This window comes from Neofelis nebulosa, chromosome 9, assembly GCF_028018385.1.
Source record: "Neofelis nebulosa isolate mNeoNeb1 chromosome 9, mNeoNeb1.pri, whole genome shotgun sequence".
In the NCBI taxonomy this organism is placed as follows: Eukaryota; Metazoa; Chordata; class Mammalia; order Carnivora; family Felidae; genus Neofelis; species Neofelis nebulosa.
In genome coordinates, this window is record NC_080790.1 from 61,830,161 (window position 1) to 61,848,492 (window position 18,332).

The following is an 18,332-nucleotide window of genomic DNA, read 5'->3' on the forward strand; positions in this document are numbered from 1 at the left end:
TGGCTCTCTTCCTTATTTCAATACCACTTTAGAGTCTGGCTTTATATATCTTTCACATGGATTACGTATATTTATTTTTTTTTTTAATTTTTTTTTTCAACGTTTTTTATTTATTTTTTTTGGGACAGAGAGAGACAGAGCATGAACGGGGGAGGGGCAGAGAGAGAGGGAGACACAGAATCGGAAACAGGCTTCAGGCTCCGAGCCATCAGCCCAGAGCCTGACGTGGGGCTCGAACTCACGGACCGCGAGATCGTGACCTGGCTGAAGTCGGACGCTTAACCGACTGCGCCACCCAGGCGCCCCGGATTACGTATATTTAAAAACTGAGCTATAGTGGTGTGTAAAGGCTTTCACAGTACATAAGTTATACCTCAATTTTTTAAAATATTTGAATAGACTTCTGAATAACTTTCCCCATGAAGGCCACACAACATGCATAGCCTTCCCTTGACACCCTGCTTATCACCTATCTCCCTTCTCCCTGCCTCCTAACACAGACTTCTTCACTTGTTTCATTCCACTCATCCTTTAAGACTCAGCTTACAGGAAGGCTTTACAGATTCCCTTAGCCAGATAGACTCTTCTTTCTTTGTCCTTGGTTAGCATCTGCAGGAGTTTCCCAGGTGAAATTCAAAACTGGCCCCCATATGCAGAGGACCAGGAGAGACAGAAGAAAGAAGGGGACTTTTCCAGATTGGTAAATTGCAGGTTTAATAAGCAAGGGAACTTCCATACGATATTTGTGTTGGTCAGCTGTAAGACAAGTAGATCTCCACACCTACCTGCCAGATTCTTAAAAGTTTATATTAATGCCTTAATGGGGCCCAGTCACGTACAAAGTCCAGATGGCCTCAACAACACATTACTCTCTTAAGGCTGCATCCTTGAAATGTCTCCTAGTGTGGGAATGGTGAGTAGAACATATATTCCAAGGACAAGGGAGGGGTAAAGAGACTCTGATTGCTCAGCTTGAGGGTCACCTTGTGATCACATCCTCTCAACCTCTTCCAAGATATGTGCAACATGAAAACCAGCATATTACCTATCATCCTATCACACTGAAGTATGGTTATTTGGTCATATGCCTGGCTCCCTTGCTAAAATATAAAATCAATCCTTAAAAGCAGTGACTCTCTTATTCCTGGCAGCTGGCATATAGCAGATGTTCAATATTTGCTGAATGAATTATCTTGATTAGAAGTCATTACCTTTCTTCCTTGAGCCTGGTTGGGTTAGTACACGCCCCACCATGTCTGGTCTTTAGTGTGTTGTATATTATACACCTTGCATTTGGATAGCTCTTCTGAGCCTATGGAGGACCACAGTGGTTGATTTTATTATGAAACTTTTCTATAAACACATCTATTCAGTTTGATAATGGGCATCTTTTTTATCTTTCAACAACAACACAAAATCTATAAGGCAACTTCATTTTGTTATCTCTCACTCTCTTTCATATTCTTCTGGATCATAGACCCAGAACACATCCATTTACTAGCCAGATTTGTTTGTTTCTTAAAAAATGTAACTGGGGCGCCTGGGTGGCTCAGTCGGTTAAGCGTCCGACTTCGGCTCAGGTCACAATCTCATGTTCCGTGAGTTTGAGCCCCGCGTCGGGCTCTGGGCTGATGGCTCAGATCCTGAAGCCTGCTTCCGGCTCTGTGTCTCCCTCTCTCTCTGCCCCTCCCCTGTTCATGCTCTGTCTCTCTCTGTCTCAAAATAAATAAATGTTAAAAAAAATTTAAAAAAAAAAAAAAAAAATGTAACTTCATGATTGCTGTTTTATTTAAAAAAAGATTTTATGTGTTTAAGGCATGTTCTTTAGTATCAAGGGCAATGATTCTTCACCTTATCAGATCAGTGTCCACTGTTTTATAATTTATATTTGTAACATCCTGTTTACTATCCTGAAGTGAAATTCATAGATATAATCTACCTCACATGTATATTTTCAAAGAAATAAAAATAATGCTCTAACAACAATGTCAAGGAGAAATAAAAAGAAAGCCATTTATAAAAAAAATAATACTTCAATATGTAAACGTTTGGTATGAATAATGGGAAATATGTATATATAGGTCTCTGACCCCCATTTTCTGACACAGAGCTCATAAATCCCTTGGAATTTCCTGGGTGATAGCAATGTCTTTTGTTTTAAAGAGTCAACTCTGTGAGCTCTTGGTTGAGTCCTGGATGGGGGTGGTCACCAGAGAGACCAAGTGGCAATTAGAAGCTTGGAATATTCAGCCCCACCCCCCACTCTCCAAAGAGGAGAGAGGGGCTGGAAATGGAGTTGATAATTGGTCATGCCTATCTGATGAAGTCTCCATAAAATTCCCAATATTATGGGGTTCAGAGAGCTTCAAGATTGTTGAACACATCTAGGTTCTAGGAGAGTAGCTTGCCTAAAGAAGGCATGGAAGCTCCATATTGCACATACCTTGCTCTGTATATCTGTTCTTCTGGCTGTTCATCTGTATCCTTTGTCATATCCTTTATAACATAGTAAACTGCTAAACATAAGTAAATGTTTCCTTAAGTTCTGTGAACTGTTCTAGCAGGTAATTGAATCCAAGGGAAGGAGGTCATGGGAACTTCGGATTTGTAGCCAAGTCAGACAGAGGTTATGGGTAACTACTAATTGCAGTTGACATCTGAAGTGGGGGCAATCTCATGGGACTGAGCCCTTAAATCTGTGGGATCTCATGTTGTCTCCATTAGCTAGTGTCAGAATTGAGTTAAATTTAATAAGACAACTTGCTGGTGTCACAGAGAATTGTCCGGTATGGGCAAAAAATTCCACACATCTGGTATCAGAAGTTGTGAGTTTGGTAGTAGTATGAGAGTAAGGGAGGAAAACTGAATTTTTCCTTACACACTTGGGTATGACTACATTAAAAGACTTAAAGTTTTCAAATGTTTATGCCTAGACATGGAATCACTGTAGGTGCAGCACATGCAGTCTGATGCTGATGTTCTATACTGGTGAGCTGTCAGAATTGTGATTTTACAACTTTCAAAAAGTTTTCTAATAAAATAATCTTTGATTAACATGGTAGTTGCATTCCTGAGAAATTCAGTGTATATTAAAACCACGCAAAAAATATTTTGTGCTTATATGTAAAATGGGGTTGTGTTCTAGGCTTACGTTATTATAATAGATTTTTCACCTATGTGAATGTGAATATCTGGTGAGACCCTGGAAAATCATGAGGATGGTTGGCTGTGCTGGACTCTCCCTAGAGGGCATCTAGCATCTCTAACCACCCCCACAGTGAATGCCATGGGTGCCCCCAAATCATTTTGACAACCAACAGTTTGGTCACAGATTTCCAAAATATCCCAAGTCATTTGGAATAGTGGATCTTAAATTTGGTGGTCATAAGGGGCGCCTGGGTGGTTCAGTTGCTTAAGCTTCTGACTTTGGCTCGGGTCATCTCATGGTTTGTGGGTTCGAGCCCTGCATCAGGGCCTGTGCTGACAGCTCAGAGCCTGGAGCCTTCTTCCGGTTCTGTGTCTCCCTCTCTCTCTCTGCCCCTCCTCCTCACACGCTCTCTCTCTCTCTCTCTCTCTCTCTCTCTCTCTCTCTCTTTCTCTCTCTCAAAAATAAACATTAAAAACATTTTTTAAAGTAAATTTGGTGGTCATAAGAATCACTTGGGGAACTTGTTTGGAATGCACATTACTTGCACCCATTCTCAGAAATTCTGATTTAGTAGGTAGGGGAAGGGCTCTGGGATCCATGTTTTTTCTTTGACTATCCTAAGAGTTCTGTCCCTCAAAATTCACTCTGACAAGATTTGTTCTTCACTAAAGCCCTGATACTCAACTTACTGTGTTCCACTGAAGAATCCAAGACACAGCAGGGAACAAATTTACCCTATAAAGAACCTTTATATTGAGATATTCATTTGGTACATTTGTTTCTTAGGGTCATACAAATTGTAGTAGTATTGTTGGCAATAAATTTTATTGCCATCACTCTATGATGCCAACAAAAGTAAAAGTTCCATTAGTAGATGAAAATTGTAATAATACTGTTGGGTATATTCTTGCTACTGTAACAACTAACAGAGAAATAAATTTTAAAGTTTATTTATTTATTTTTGAGAAAGAAAGAGAGAACAAGCCAGGGAGGGGCAGAGAAAGAGGAGAGAGCGAGTATCCCAAGCAGGCTCTGCTCTGTCAGCACAGAGCCTGACGTGTGGCTCGAACTCATGAACTTTGTGATCATGACCAAGCAAGAATTGGATGCCTAACTTTCTGAAGCCACCCAGGTGCCCCTACACAGAAGTAAATTTTGAAACCGAAGTGATAATAGCGAAGGTCCAGAAAAACAATGGATGGTGTTGGGTGAGTTTAAAGAAAGTACTTGGAGGGACCAGGGGAGCCCCAGGTTAATAGCAGCCTACCAGAGTTCAAATGGACAACCGGGCCAAAAGGCAATGGCATCCTACCCTTCCAAGTGAACATCGTAACTGATAGGCGCTTGATTTAGTGATGAATATGAAAGCCCAGTACCCCACATAGATGACATTTGTTTTCCACTAACAGTTGAGAACCAACACAGCTCTGGAGTTTGATCACAGGCTTGTGACCAGAGATGTAGTTCATCCACTAGGCGTAGGACACTCTTTTCCCAGATACAAGTTGTTTGGGAAGAAGTAGGAAGACTGCTTCATGGATAAGGAATCAGGAAAAATGAATGATAGAATCTTGAATAATATTTTATGGAGGCTGTGAAAAAAGCCTGTTGACTTATCCCTGTCCCATAACCAAGGGATCTGGCTTTGCAAACAACACACACCTGGATTTAAATCTTAGATTGGCCTCATCTTAAATGTGGGATGTCAGGCAAGTCACTTAACCTCTCTGTGCTTGTTTGCTCATTTATAAGATGGAGTTAATAATACTATAGTGTCTGTCTTACAGGCTTGTCCTGAGGATGAAATGGGATCATTAATGTAAAGGGTCTGACACAGGGAAAGTATTTAAAAAATGTTAGCAGGTTTCTATCCTATTTTGTTATAAAAATTTTCAACATGCAGCAAAGTTGAAAGAATTTTGCAAGGAGCATCTATACACTCACCAACTAGATTCTACCCTTAATATAAATTTCACTACACTTACCACCTGTCTAGCCATTTTTCCATTCCTCTATCCATCCACTCATCTACCTTATTTTTTTAAAAACATATTTCAAAATCAATTCCCTACACTGGTACACTTCTCCCTAAATACTTCAACATATAGAAGCATTCGGGGCGCCTGGATGACTCAGTTGGTTAAGTGTCTGATTTCACCTCAGGTCATGATCTCACGATTAGTGGGCTCGAGCCTCACATCAGGTTCTGCGCTAACAGCTTGGAGCCTGGAGCCTGCTTCAGATTCTGTGTCTCCCTCTCTCTCTGCCCCTCCACCACTTGTGCATGTTCTCTCGCTCTCTCTTAAAAATAAAAAGTTAAAAGTTAAAAAAATATATATATATATGTAAAGAAGAAATTATTTTTACACTTCTCTAATAACCAGAATGATCCTGCTCATCAGATTCAGAGTCTTTCCCTCAGACAATTCTGGATGAACGTTGCCAAACTGCTTCTCTTTGATACCCTTTTTATCTGCATTACCTTCCCTTGGTTGCACAGTTTATGTAGATATTTTACATCAATTTAGGCAACAAGGTTATTTTACAAGAAATTAAGTCTTATCAAGACTACACTCTAGTCCCAATTAGAGTACTATCAAGTCAGGACAAATAGTTGTGGTAGCTGGACTCAGCCATTAGAAGTGGATTCTACCCGTGCTATTGGCAACCCCTCTTCCCACCCCCACCATTCCCCTTTTTACTTATTATTCTGTGAGTGTTATTTAAGATTTCTGAAATCCACGTCCAAGAATTCAAGAAGTTGTAAAAAACAAAAGTAAGGGGGGAAGCACTTCATGAAGAGCAAAGACCAGGATCTACAAATCAGTTTTAAAGAGCCTGGAACTATTTCCACTTCCTTCAGCTTACTGAGACATTCTTTAATATGGCTGCAATATGTATAAGAGGAGGTAATACTTTAATAGGGTGAATGTTATTTGGATAAGTGGAGAGAAGAGAAGGAGAGAAGGAAAGAAAAGCTGAGTGTTGGAGAGACCAGGACAATGGAGGCAGAGGGCGTGTGGCACACAGAGCTTGCTGACTTCTTTTTTCTTCTTTTCTTTTTTCCAGGTTCATAATGTATTGTACAAATTGAATACCAGATGATGAATTGACATTAGCTTCTCTGGGCTTGGGAACTTAACAGATGAGGTACAGTTTAAAATCCACTTATGTTGCTTTCAAAGCTGGTGTTGTTTTAGACCTTAACTTGAAGTATAAGACCATCAAAGCAATGCCTCCATATGTGGCCAGTACGGAATTCATTCTACCTGTGAGAGTATAAGAGTTGAAATATTTTTTTGATATCAGTGAAATGTAATTGGTCATCAGTTTTTGGATCTGCCATGATGTCAATCTTGCAAAAGACACCAATCTGCCAGTTAGGTCCTTCAACATATGCAGCTACCTCGCCCAACTTCTCTTCTTTTTCTGTATTAACTGTAGCTTGATACACGATTGCTGAATAGTGCTGTATCTCCAACTTCCCTTGAGTAGAGATAATATGCGCCCACCCATTCCTAGGCAGAGACTTTCAGATGGCAAGCCTGCTTTTTTGCCTTTTCAAGGGCTAAAAAGAAGATGTCCTGTGATCCATATTCAACCCTGTTGAATGGAGAAACAAGATGGAAGGACCCTGTATGACTGCATGGAGCAGCCTGGAACTCAGACACTAAATTAAGAAATGAATTTCTGGGGAATGAATTTTTGAGCCTGGGTGACTCAGTCGGTTAAACATCTGACCCTTGCTTTTGGCTCAGGTCATGATCTCATGGTTTCTGGGTTTGAGCTCTGCATTGGGCTCTGCAGCTGGCAGTGCAGAGCCTGCTTGGGATTCTCTCTCTTTACTTCTCTCTACCCCTACCCTGCTCCTGCTGTCTCTCTCAAAATAAATAAATAAACTTAAAAAAAGAAAGAAGTGAGTCTCTCTCTTTTCTGAGTCATTTGTGTCTATTTGTTATAGCAGCTATCATAACATTAACTAATACGAATACATACTAAAAAACAGAGAAATAAGGTTAAAATCTGGTAATGGAGGGATTATAATGCTGGGAGGAGTAGTTTAGTTTTATCTTGTAGACAATGGAGAAAATTGCAAGATTTTTTTTTTTTTTTAAGTAAACTCTATACCCAGTGTGAGGCTGGGTATAGAGTTTCACAACCCCAAGGGGTGTCTGGGTGGCTCAGTTGGTTTAGCATCCAACTTCAGCTCAGGTCATGATGTCAGAGTTCATGAGTTTGAGCCCCACGTCAGGCTCTGTGCTAACAGATCAGAGCCTGGAACCTGCTTCAGATTCTGTCTCCATCTCTCTCCACTCTTCCCCTGCTTGTGCTCCATCTCTCTCTCTCAAAAATTAACAAATATTAAAAAAAAAAATCAAACTCACAACCTCAAGATCAAGAGTCATATGCTCCAACAACTGAGCCAGCCAGGTGCCCGGAAAATTGCAAGTTCTTAAACCTGATAGTGCTATGATGAAGGCAAGTGGTTCAAGAAATTAGACTGATTGCATGAAAGCTTCCATGAAGACGTTATTGCTGTGAAACAAGCATGAGCCTGAAACAAGCATGAGCCTGAATGTGGAAATGAAGTAAAGATGAAGAGGAAGGAAAACAATCAAGAGACATTAGAAAAAATTATAGGCCTTGGTGACCAGCTGGTTATAGGGAATTAAGGAGAACCAAAGGGCAAGGAAAAGCCCCAACATTTTTTTAAAGTTTATTTATTTATTTTTTTGAGACTGAGAGAGAGAGCGTGCACGCGCACAAGCAGGGCAGGGGCAGAGAGAGAGGGGAACAGAGGATCTGAAGCAGGTTCTGTGCTGACAGCAAAGAGCTGATGCGGGGCTTGAACTCACAAACCCCGAGATCATGACCTGAGCCAAAGGCAGATGCTTAACCAATTGAGCCACCCAGGTGCCCCCAAAAGTCCCAAATTTTTAATCTGGAAAAGTGTTGATACAGCAGAAATTGCTGGCAAGAAAATGGAATATATAGATTAACTTTAAAAAATCAGAGGTGCCTGGCTGACTCAGTTGGAAGAGTATGTGACTCTTGATCTTGGGGTTGCGAGTTCAAGCCCTATGTTGGGTATAGAGATCACTTAAATTAAAAAAAATTTTTTAAAAATTATAAGAGGCACCTGGGTGGCTTTGGATCCTTTGTCTCCCCCTCTCTCAAAAATAAATGAACATTAAAAAAAAAGTAACTAGAGGTGCCCAGGTAGCTCAGCTGTTTAAGTGTCCAACTCTTGATCTTGGCTCAGGTCATGATCTCAAGGTTCGTTCGTGCATAGCCTGCTTGGGATCCTCTGTCCCCCTCTCTGCCCCTCCCCTGATCGATCTCTCTCTCTCTCTCTCTCTCTCTCTCTCTCTCTCTCTCAAAAATAAATAAACTTAAAAATATATGTAAATAGCTTGGAGTATGTCAGCAGACCCAGATCCTGCCATCATCAATTTCACCTATTGTCCTTCCTATCCAACATGAGTCCATGTACCACCATTTCTAAAGTAAACTTTATGGGAAAGGGACAGTCCCTAAAGTAAAGACTGTAGCTCTGAGAAACCTGCCCACTCACCTATTTTCATTTAAGGAACTGAAACATAATGTTTGTGAACACCCAGAGAAATGAAATCTTAGTTCATGAAAACTCAAAAAAAGTCATACAACACTCATTTAAAAAATGCCTCTCTTTAATCTCTATGTTTATATTGTTTAGGACCTATAGTATTATATATGCTAGTTTTGTGTGCATAGCACTGCTTGGAAGTATAACACAGTGTTCTAATTTGGTTTCTGTAACAGTAGTAATATCTGATATTTCACAAACATGAGATCCAATAATTACTTGCACAGATTTGGAATTAACATTTTTCAGAACTGGTAATAAAGCCATCATCACCTTCAAGTCATATGATGTTTCTGATATGTCTCAACAGAGGATAGTTAAATTTTAGATTCTTTAAAAAAAATTTTTTTTATTTTTTTAGAGAGAGTACAGGAGTAGGGGAAAGGGGCAGAGGGAGAACCTCAAGCAGCCTCCACATTCAGCATGGAGCCCGACGTGGGGCTCAATCCCATCACTCTGGGATCATGGCTTAAGCCGAAATCAAGAGTCAGACTCTCAACCGACTGAGCCACCCAGGCGCCCGAGGATAGTTAAATTTTAAGGTTGGAAGGAACTTTATAGATCATTTAGTTTATACCCTCATTTTACACGTGAAGAAATTGCACAGAAAATTTAAGTAGTTTGTCCATCTTCATGCAGCTAATTAGTTGCTGAGTTGAGACTTGAAACTAGACCTCCAAACTCTTAGTTTGGGTCTTTTCCCCATTGTCATGTCACATTTTCAATTGTGATTTAAAACATAAAGCAATATGGGGTGCCTGGATGTCTCAGTCAGTTGTGTCCGGTTTCAGCTCAGGTCATGATCTCACGGTTTATGGGTTCGAGCCCCACATCAGACTCTGCACTCAGAGCCTGGAGCCTGCTTTGGATTGTCTCCCTTTCTCTCTGCCCCTCCCCCACTCACATTCTGTCTGTCTCTCAAAAATAAATAAACATTAATAACATTTTTTAAAACATAAAGCAATATAAAAATATTTGCTAGCTAACTAGCCACCATAATCCCACGAATAAAAATGCTAACATATGGAGTGCTTAGCATTCACAAGGCTTTGTATCTTTTAAGACCTTCATGCTTTTTTTCCCAAGAGTTATCAATTCACCATCTCTGTGAGAAAGTAAAAATAAGTCCTTTAACATGTTTTATTAAAGGCATTGACTGTGTCTTTTTCATCGTTTGTTCCCTCTAATGTTTAGGACATTACCCAGAGTATTGTATATGCTCAGTAAATATCTAATGAAATATAAATTCTTATACACTGAATCACTTCAGTATTGATATGACTGACAATATATCACCACTGGACATTAAAAACTATTAAAAAGAAAAAGAGGCACAAGATTCAGCTCTCTGATTCCAAAGAGATAGGTAAGTAACTATGCCTATAGAGAGGCATAGTGGTGATTATAGTAAGACAAATACAAAATCATGGATTAATATAGTAAAAGCAAGCGAGTCAACCAGTCAACAAGTTTTAAAATAATATTCAAGGGGCGCCTGGGTGGCGCAGTCGGTTAAGCGTCCGACTTCAGCCAGGTCACGATCTCGCGGTCCGTGAGTTCGAGCCCCGCGTCAGGCTCTGGGCTGATGGCTCGGAGCCTGGAGCCTGTTTCCGATTCTGTGTCTCCCTCTCTCTCTGTCCCTCCCCCGTTCATGCTCTGTCTCTCTCTGTCCCAAAAATAAATAAATAAACGTTGAAAAAAAAATTAAAAAAAAAAAATAATATTCAAAGTCCTTAATTTTTGTTAAAATTTTTATTTTAAAATTATAGCATCAAAAATATACACATACATTTTAAAGAAGTATTGGAGAAAAGAAAAATGACTTGTAATTCTACCTCACTAATACAAATGTCACCAGTGTACATGTATGAGTATGTGTCTATGTGTTCCCTTCCAGAGCATTTTAATGTTTATTTATTTTTGAGAGAGAGAGAGAGAGAGAGAGAGAGAGAGAGAGAGCGTGAGCCAGGGAGGGGCTGAGAGAGAGGGAGATACAGAAACCCAAGCAGTTTCCAGGCCTGGATGCTTAACCAACTGAGCCACCCAGGTGCCCCCAGGGCATTTTATATGCAAACCTTGATATATTTCTTCTGCTATTACTTGATTATAGTAAAGAATTGAAGTAGAGAAAATGATACTCAATTAAAATAACCTTACTCCCACCCCTGTGCAAAAAATATCCAAGAGTAATGGTTTGGAGTATATCTTTACATAACTTTTTTTTAAAGTGACTTCTTTTTTTTTTTTTTTAAGTTTATATATTTATTTTGATAGAGAGAGAGAGGGAGAGAGAGAAAGTGCAAACACGCACACGCGAGCAGGAGAGGGGCAGAGAGAGAGGGAGAGAATCCCAAGCAGACTCCTTGCTGTCAACTCAGAGCCCAATGTGGGCTCAATCCCATGAACTATGAGATCATGACCTGAGCTGAAATCAAGAGTTGGATGCTCAACCGACTGAGCCACCCAGGTATCCCATCCTTACATAACTCTTTTGTTTATTTATATAGCTACAATCATGAATACTATACATAAATAAAATATGGTAGCCTGTTTTTTGTTTCTACTGAATATTATACTATTCATATTTTCCTGTGTTGTTACATACTTTTTATACTAAGCTGTATAAGAAAGGAAGTTAGTTAGAGAAGGAATGTCCTAGGAAACTAGAAATACTGCCAAGGTTTGTAGGTCTTAATGAGTTAAAAAACAGATTTTGTGTGACCATGGAGTGGGAAAGTTGGAAAAATAGGAAATTATGATCTGGAAGTTGTACTTTCTAAGTTATAGCATAAAAAAGGCTTGCTCTATTTGTTATCTAACAACTGAGACTGAAGACAAGCATAACTTTCATCTAATAATCTAATTGTTCTAAATATTTCATCTAATATTTATAGCAAACAATCAAAAACTCTAATGAAGTTCAAAATGTATTTAACCTAATTTTGGATATTCCAGGTGGAACTTTTTCATTTTTATGGATAACATATACACATTTATCTATGTTTAGTTATTATTAGGGGCACCTGAGTGGCTCAGTCAGTTGAGTCTCCAACTTTAGCTCATGTCATGATCTCAGGGCTCATGAGTTCAAACCCCACGTTGGGCTTACTGCTGTCAGCACAGAGCCTGCTTTGGATCCTCTGTCCCCCTCTCTCTGCTCCTCCTCTGCTCACGCTGTCTCTCTCAATAGTAAATAAGCATTTTAAAAAAAGTGATAGATCAGTATCATAAATCATAAAATTATACTTTAACACTACTGAGTGTGTTTTGAATGCCTTTTTTGCCTTAAACTTTATATGATTTTGGTTGTATCATTTCTCTAAGTGGTTCTTTTTGGGGTCTGTGTATATGAATGAAAATTAAACTTAATAAATGTTGAATTAATCAATGATTAAGTACTTACTACATGCCAAACACTGTGCTAGGCCCTTGGAATGCAGAGGAAAAACTCTGTCTCAGCATCAAAGACCTTACAGCTAATTAGAGTTGAAATAGGAGGGACAGAATACAATAGAGCATGGAGTCTTGTCTCCTACTTTGATGAACCCAGAAGACCTCCCCTCCTATCCAGTGCTATATCATACTTTGTCACCTAGGCCTCAATAGGACTGTTTGTGCCCAAAGTATCACAGAATCTACCACGAATACAATTCCTTTATCTTTCAGCTCTAACCCCCTCCTCCACTGTGACTCCAAATTATCATCAGACTGATTATAGTGACAAATGCCATCACGTCTCCTCTACTGTCCTGGCTTTCCCAGGACAACCTCCTTTTACCAGAACACTTTCCTATTTCTGCAGCCACAAAACAAATTTCACCATATAAATGAACTCATGTTGGAGGAAGTGGAGAGTGAAAATGGCATCTAACTTCATCTTTAGCAATTGAGCTCTAATGAGAACACCCTGATAATTCATGAGAGAAAGCTCACCCTCTCTCAACAATGTGGAAGAGGGATTGGGGGAAGTGCAAGACCAGAGGCAGGTGACTGTTAGTTGTAATAGTTGTAATAATGATGGGGTGAGAAGATTAGTGCTTGATTTGAGGCAGTGGCTTGGGGGAAGGGATGTTTGGGAGATGTAGGTAAAGAGCATTGCCAGTTTTCTGCTTTGAGCAACTCTTCATTGTGGAGCCATTCAATGATCTAAGAACTCCAGGGAAGGGGAATCTCTCTCTTTGTACTACAGTAAATCTAAACATTAAAAGCCCCTCCATCCATCATTCGTTCTCCTCTTCTCCCTTATTAACAGAGCCTTGATTTTGTTTGGGTAATCTACCCTGCTATAAATGCCAACTTCGTCTTTAACTCAATCTTGATAATCCCATTCTTGAGCCAGAGAATGGGTTAGGAATTGGGAAATGATTCAATTCTGACTGATACAAGAGGGGGAATTTGCTGGGGAGATTCTGGAATACATTTTTTCATTAATGAAAAGAGGTACCCAGGAATTCACTGGACTTTGCTGTGTCTGTATGTGACAAGTAAACTATAGGAGCCATTTTAAGACCATGAATTAAAAATAAAAGCAAAATGCTAAAGATGTTAGAGCAGAAAGATTTAGAAGGGATCTGATTTTTTTGATGACATGGTTAGTTACTGAGTTAGAATCATCTCACCTCAGATTCCTTGTTTTTGTTTTTGTTTTTTGAGAGACAGAGAGAGAGAAAGAGCTCAGGAGAGAGGCAGAGGGTGAGGGAGAGAGAGAATCTTAATCAGGCTCCACACCCAGCATGGAGTCCAACTCAGGACTTGATCTCAAAACCATAAGGTTCAGGACCTGAGCTGAAATCAAGAGTCCAACACTTAACCTACTGAGCCACCCAGGTGCCCCTCAGACTCTTTGTATTATAAAATATGAGATAACAAATATTCCCTTATGGTTTAAGTCGGTTGAGTTGAGATTCCTACTTATAGCCCAGAATGATTTAAGAAATATAGAACCGTCCCTAAAAGAGAATTCTAGCTAGGTTTGTAATCACTTGGGAATAAGATCTTTGGGGCTAGATCCTCAATAATCCAACCAATGGCCAAGAGCAGTTCACTACTGGGAAGGTGAACCAACTCTTTGAGGCCTGAGATCTTGGAAAATGGACTCCATTCAAATATGTATCTCTTTAAAGTGGGCATTTAATTCTATCAATATTAAGACACAGTACTTTTATTTTCACTTCCTGTATTATACTTACAGTTGCTGTATGCATACTGTTGCTTAAGACCACTGGCAGATTCAGAAATAGAACAGATTGCCGGGGCCAGAATGAAGTTTACAACTTTGACAAAACCCTTTGACAAAGAGTACAGGAAATAAAAATCAACCAAACAGGAAGTAAGCAGAGTAGAACAGAACAGCCGGAAATATTTGAACCTGGCACAAAATTTAATCTATGTGCAGGACACATAAGTACCAAGCAAAAATTTAAAGCTGAAATCTTTAATTTGTGGACAGTTTGAGGGGATCATGAAAGAGGGAAGGAAACACAGGAAGTAAAAGGAAGAGAGAAATAATATGTCTCAGCAGAGTAATTATTACATAAACCAAAGAATGTCTTCTGCATAAAGAATGGCAGTTTATAACATTCCCACAAATTCCTTGACTCTTCTCCCATGAAGAGGTGGGTTCTGTGGTCCCTCTTTTTGAATGTGGGCCACCAACCTTAACGATTGGCTGACCAGTAAATTATGGCAGAAGTACATTATGTGACTTTCCAGGCTAGGTCATAACAAGTGGAGCAAATTCTACCAGGTTCGTTGGACAGCCATGAGCCACTGTGTAAGAAGCCTAATCACCCTGAGGTCACCATGCTGAGAGGAAGCACAAGCTAACCCATGCAGACAGACCATGTGAAGAGCCCTCCTGACATGGTGAAAGAGAGATGCCCAGGCGTCCTACACTCTCCCAATGCCCACTCTTCCAGCTCCTGCAACTATACAAGAAATCCTAGGGGCAGAACCACCCAGTGGAGCTCTTCCTGAATTCCTAACCCTCAGAAACCTTGTGAGTTAATAAAATGATTATTGTTTTAAGCCAGTGAGCTTTGGGGTGGCTTGTAATGCAGCAATAGATAACCAGAACAATAGATGAGTTGATTTCAATGCTATGGCTCTTTATTAAGTAAGGAGAGAACCCAAGGGCCCATTAGAAGTCATTAGAGCTAATTACCATGACAAGCCAGGTGAAGTGGTGCTTTCCTGTCAAAAGGACCTGTTACCAATAATAAAAGCAAATAATTAGTGAGACCAAGTTATAGTTTTAAAAAATAATGACTCTGAAAGAATTTTGTTTTAATTCATATGAAATGTTTAAAGATTATGCCATATCTCTCAAAGGTAATTTGTATAAGTAATTTTCTTTTCACCACTTTTTATTCCTACTTCAGAGATTCAAATTCCAGTGGTTCCTCTGTATCTGCAGTTATCTGTGGAGAATATGTCCTTAGACCCCCCAATGGAGGCCTGAAACCATGGGTAGTCCTGAATCATATATACACTATGTTCTTTCCTATACATGCATACCTATGATAAAATTTAATTTATATAATGGGCACAGTAAGAGTCTAACAAAAATAAAGAATAATGTAATAGAACAAGTACAATATACTGTAATAAAAGTTATGTGAATGTGGTCTCTCAAAACAGCTTAAGTGTGTACTCAACCTTCTTGTGATGACGTGAGATGATAAAATGTCTATGTGATGAGATGAAGTGAAAATTTTGAGGCGTTGTGACTTAGCATTAGGCTACTATTTTTCCTTCTGACCATAGGTCAGAGGGAGGATTATCTGCTTACAGACCAACGTTGAGCATGGGTAACTGAAACCATGGCAGACAAAACTGCAGATAGCGAGGGAGGGGGGAGAACCACTGTACCAGCAAACTAGGGCAGATAGTTGGGCTGATTCCTAACCTGTCAACTCAGCAACTCAAAAAGCTACAAGCTAGGAGGTTTAGTATCCCTATCCACTGTGTTCGTTTCCTGACCTTAGGACGTTTAGTCACAGAACATTTCTGGAAGGGAAAGTCCGGGACATTTTTAGTCTATATAGGACATGTAGCCAGTGGGGCCATATCTGTGGGCTATATTTCAGGATAGGAAAGATTTATGTCAGAGAAGTCAAAGCCTCCTACGGCTCACACTTCTGGTATTAGTTCTTGTTTTAAAGTACCAAAAAAAAAAATGAAATAAAAATTAAGATCAGCCAAAGCAAATGTAGAAAAGTAACATGGAACAGAGATATAATGAAACAGGGTGCTGTCGGAAAAAACCACCAGACGCCGAATAGAAGGGAGGCAAGATTTTATTCACGGCCAGGCCAAACATGATCTCCTAATCTTAAGGAGGAAAGTGCAGAGAATGGCCCCGAACAAAGGCATCAGTGAGCTTATATGGATTTTATCAAGTCAGCATACGTCATTATTTGGTTAACCAATTACAATTTGCAACATTTCATGGTAGCCAATTATATTGTGACACACAGATGTTAGTTTTGGCAGGAACCTATCAATTTAAAGGTCTTGGTCCTAAGAGGGTTTAAAATGACCAATCATAGTTAGACTTCTGAGATTCTGTAGGGCCCTGAGTACATGACTTTTTACATGTTGGTCTTGCCTAGGCCAGATCTTGGCAGAGGGGGTGGGGGAGCGTTTTGCATCCTAATTTATCTATTTAGCAAGCAGGCGAGGTCACAGAAGCGAGATAGGGCCATTAGTAATTTCTGATAAAACTAATAGAGAACTACATAAGCCTTTTATCTCAACTATTCATGAAAGGTGATTTTAAGCCGAACTTATATACAATTATATATACAATTAGCGTTCTGATATCTTATAAGTTGACCTATTACATATAAAATGACCAGAATAGGCAAATCTATAGTGACTGAAAATTGACTAGGTGTTCCCTAGGGTTGGAGGCAGAAGGCTAGGGGGACCTGGGACTGACTGATTGTGGTGATGATTACAAACTCTGAATATATGAAAAGACTTTGCATTGTTATTTTATTTTATTTTATTTTATATTTTTATTTTAGAGAGAGAGCATGCAGGGGAGAGGGGCAGAGGGAGAGAGAGGGAGAGAGAGAGAATCTCAAGCAGGCTCCACGTTCAGTGCAGAGCCTGATGCAGGGCTTGATCCCACGAGCCTGGGATCATGACCTGAGCCCAAATCAAGAACTGGATGCTCGGGGCGCCTGGGTGGCGCAGTCGGTTAAGCGTCCGACTTCAGCCAGGTCACGATCTCGCGGTCCGTGAGTTCGAGCCCCGCGTCAGGCTCTGGGCTTATGGCTCAGAGCCTGGAGCCTGTTTCCGATTCTGTGTCTCCCTCTCTCTGACCCTCCCCCGTTCATGCTCTGTCTCTCTCTGTCTCAAAAAAAAAAAATAAACATTAAAAAAAAAAAAATTAAAAAAAAAAAAAAATAACATGAGAAAAAAGCTTATGTAAAATAAAAACATTAAAATCAATCCTCTTGATCACAACTAAAATGTTTTTACTGATGCTTAGAAATCCCCTTGGCTAAATGAGAAGATAATGCTGAGATTCTTCTAGGGCAGGGTTTAGCACACTTTTATTCTTTTTCAAACTTTAGCAAACTTTTATTCTTTTTCAAACTTTTTCTGTAAAAGGCCAGACAGAAATTATTTCAGGCTTTCTTTGCAGGCCAAGAGGCAAAATGGTGGATAGTATGTAGCTACTCATATAATGAAAGAGAAAACAGATTTCTGCACATTTTAAAATGATGAAATTAAAAATATAATAATTGAGCAGAATTTTTGTGTCATATAGGTCTATTAATGAAAATAATTCTTTTTTGGAGATAACATTTCATTTAACTGAGGTTCAAAGTTAATATTCTCTATCATCAAATTGATAACAAATGTTCCGAGAAAAAAAGTTCTTAGTTCTTGGGCCATATAAAAACAGGCATTGAGCTGGATTTGGCCCATAGGCCATATTTTTGACAATTCCTGCTTTAGACCTAAAGTCTGGCTTATTAGTTTCCTAGGGCTTCTGTAACAAAGTACCACAAACTGGGTAGCTTAAAACAACACAAATTTATTATCTCACAGTTCTGGAGGCCAGAAATCTGAAATCAATATTGCAGGGCCATGCTCCCTCCAAAGGCTCTGGGGGAGAATACTTCCTTATCTCTTCCAGCATCTGGTAGCCCTAGGTGTTCCTTGGGCAATATCACTCTAATCCCTGCCTCTGTCTTCACGTGGCCATCTTCCCTCTGTATCTGTCTGTATTTCTTCTCCTGTTCTTATAGGGACACTAGTCATACCCTAATTCAGTGTGACCTTATTTAACTAGATACATTTGCAACGACCCTATTTTCAAATAAGATCACATTCACTGGTATTGGGGGTTAGGACTTGGACATATCTTTTTGGGGGGAACACAATTTAACCCACAACAGCAGAGGACTTGACAGAGAGCTCTGGAGGATCCTAGGGTCAAAGGTCTTCCTTGCATTTGTAAAACTGGAGCATGTAGCACTACCTTTCTTGATGACCACAGCTCCAAACACTTGGACACTATTTTTTTGTTGTTTTAAGGCT

At 39.6% G+C, this 18,332-nt stretch overlaps 1 long non-coding RNA gene and 1 pseudogene across 2 annotated transcripts in view; one reads left to right on the forward strand and one right to left on the reverse strand.

Annotated features, from left to right (window-relative positions):
* Positions 1-18,332, forward strand: part of LOC131485059 (uncharacterized) — an 87,365-nt gene that overhangs the window by 12,579 nt on the left and 56,454 nt on the right. The window contains exons 2-3 of one of the 2 annotated variants that reach the window (XR_009248604.1): positions 6,218-6,298; positions 6,715-7,051. This is a non-coding gene — a long non-coding RNA (uncharacterized LOC131485059). Of the gene's footprint in view, positions 1-6,217; positions 6,299-6,714; positions 7,052-18,332 lie in introns of those variants that run through there. The other variant, XR_009248605.1, reaches the window with a different exon arrangement.
* Positions 6,293-6,497, reverse strand: LOC131485058 (ATP synthase membrane subunit K, mitochondrial-like; annotated as a pseudogene).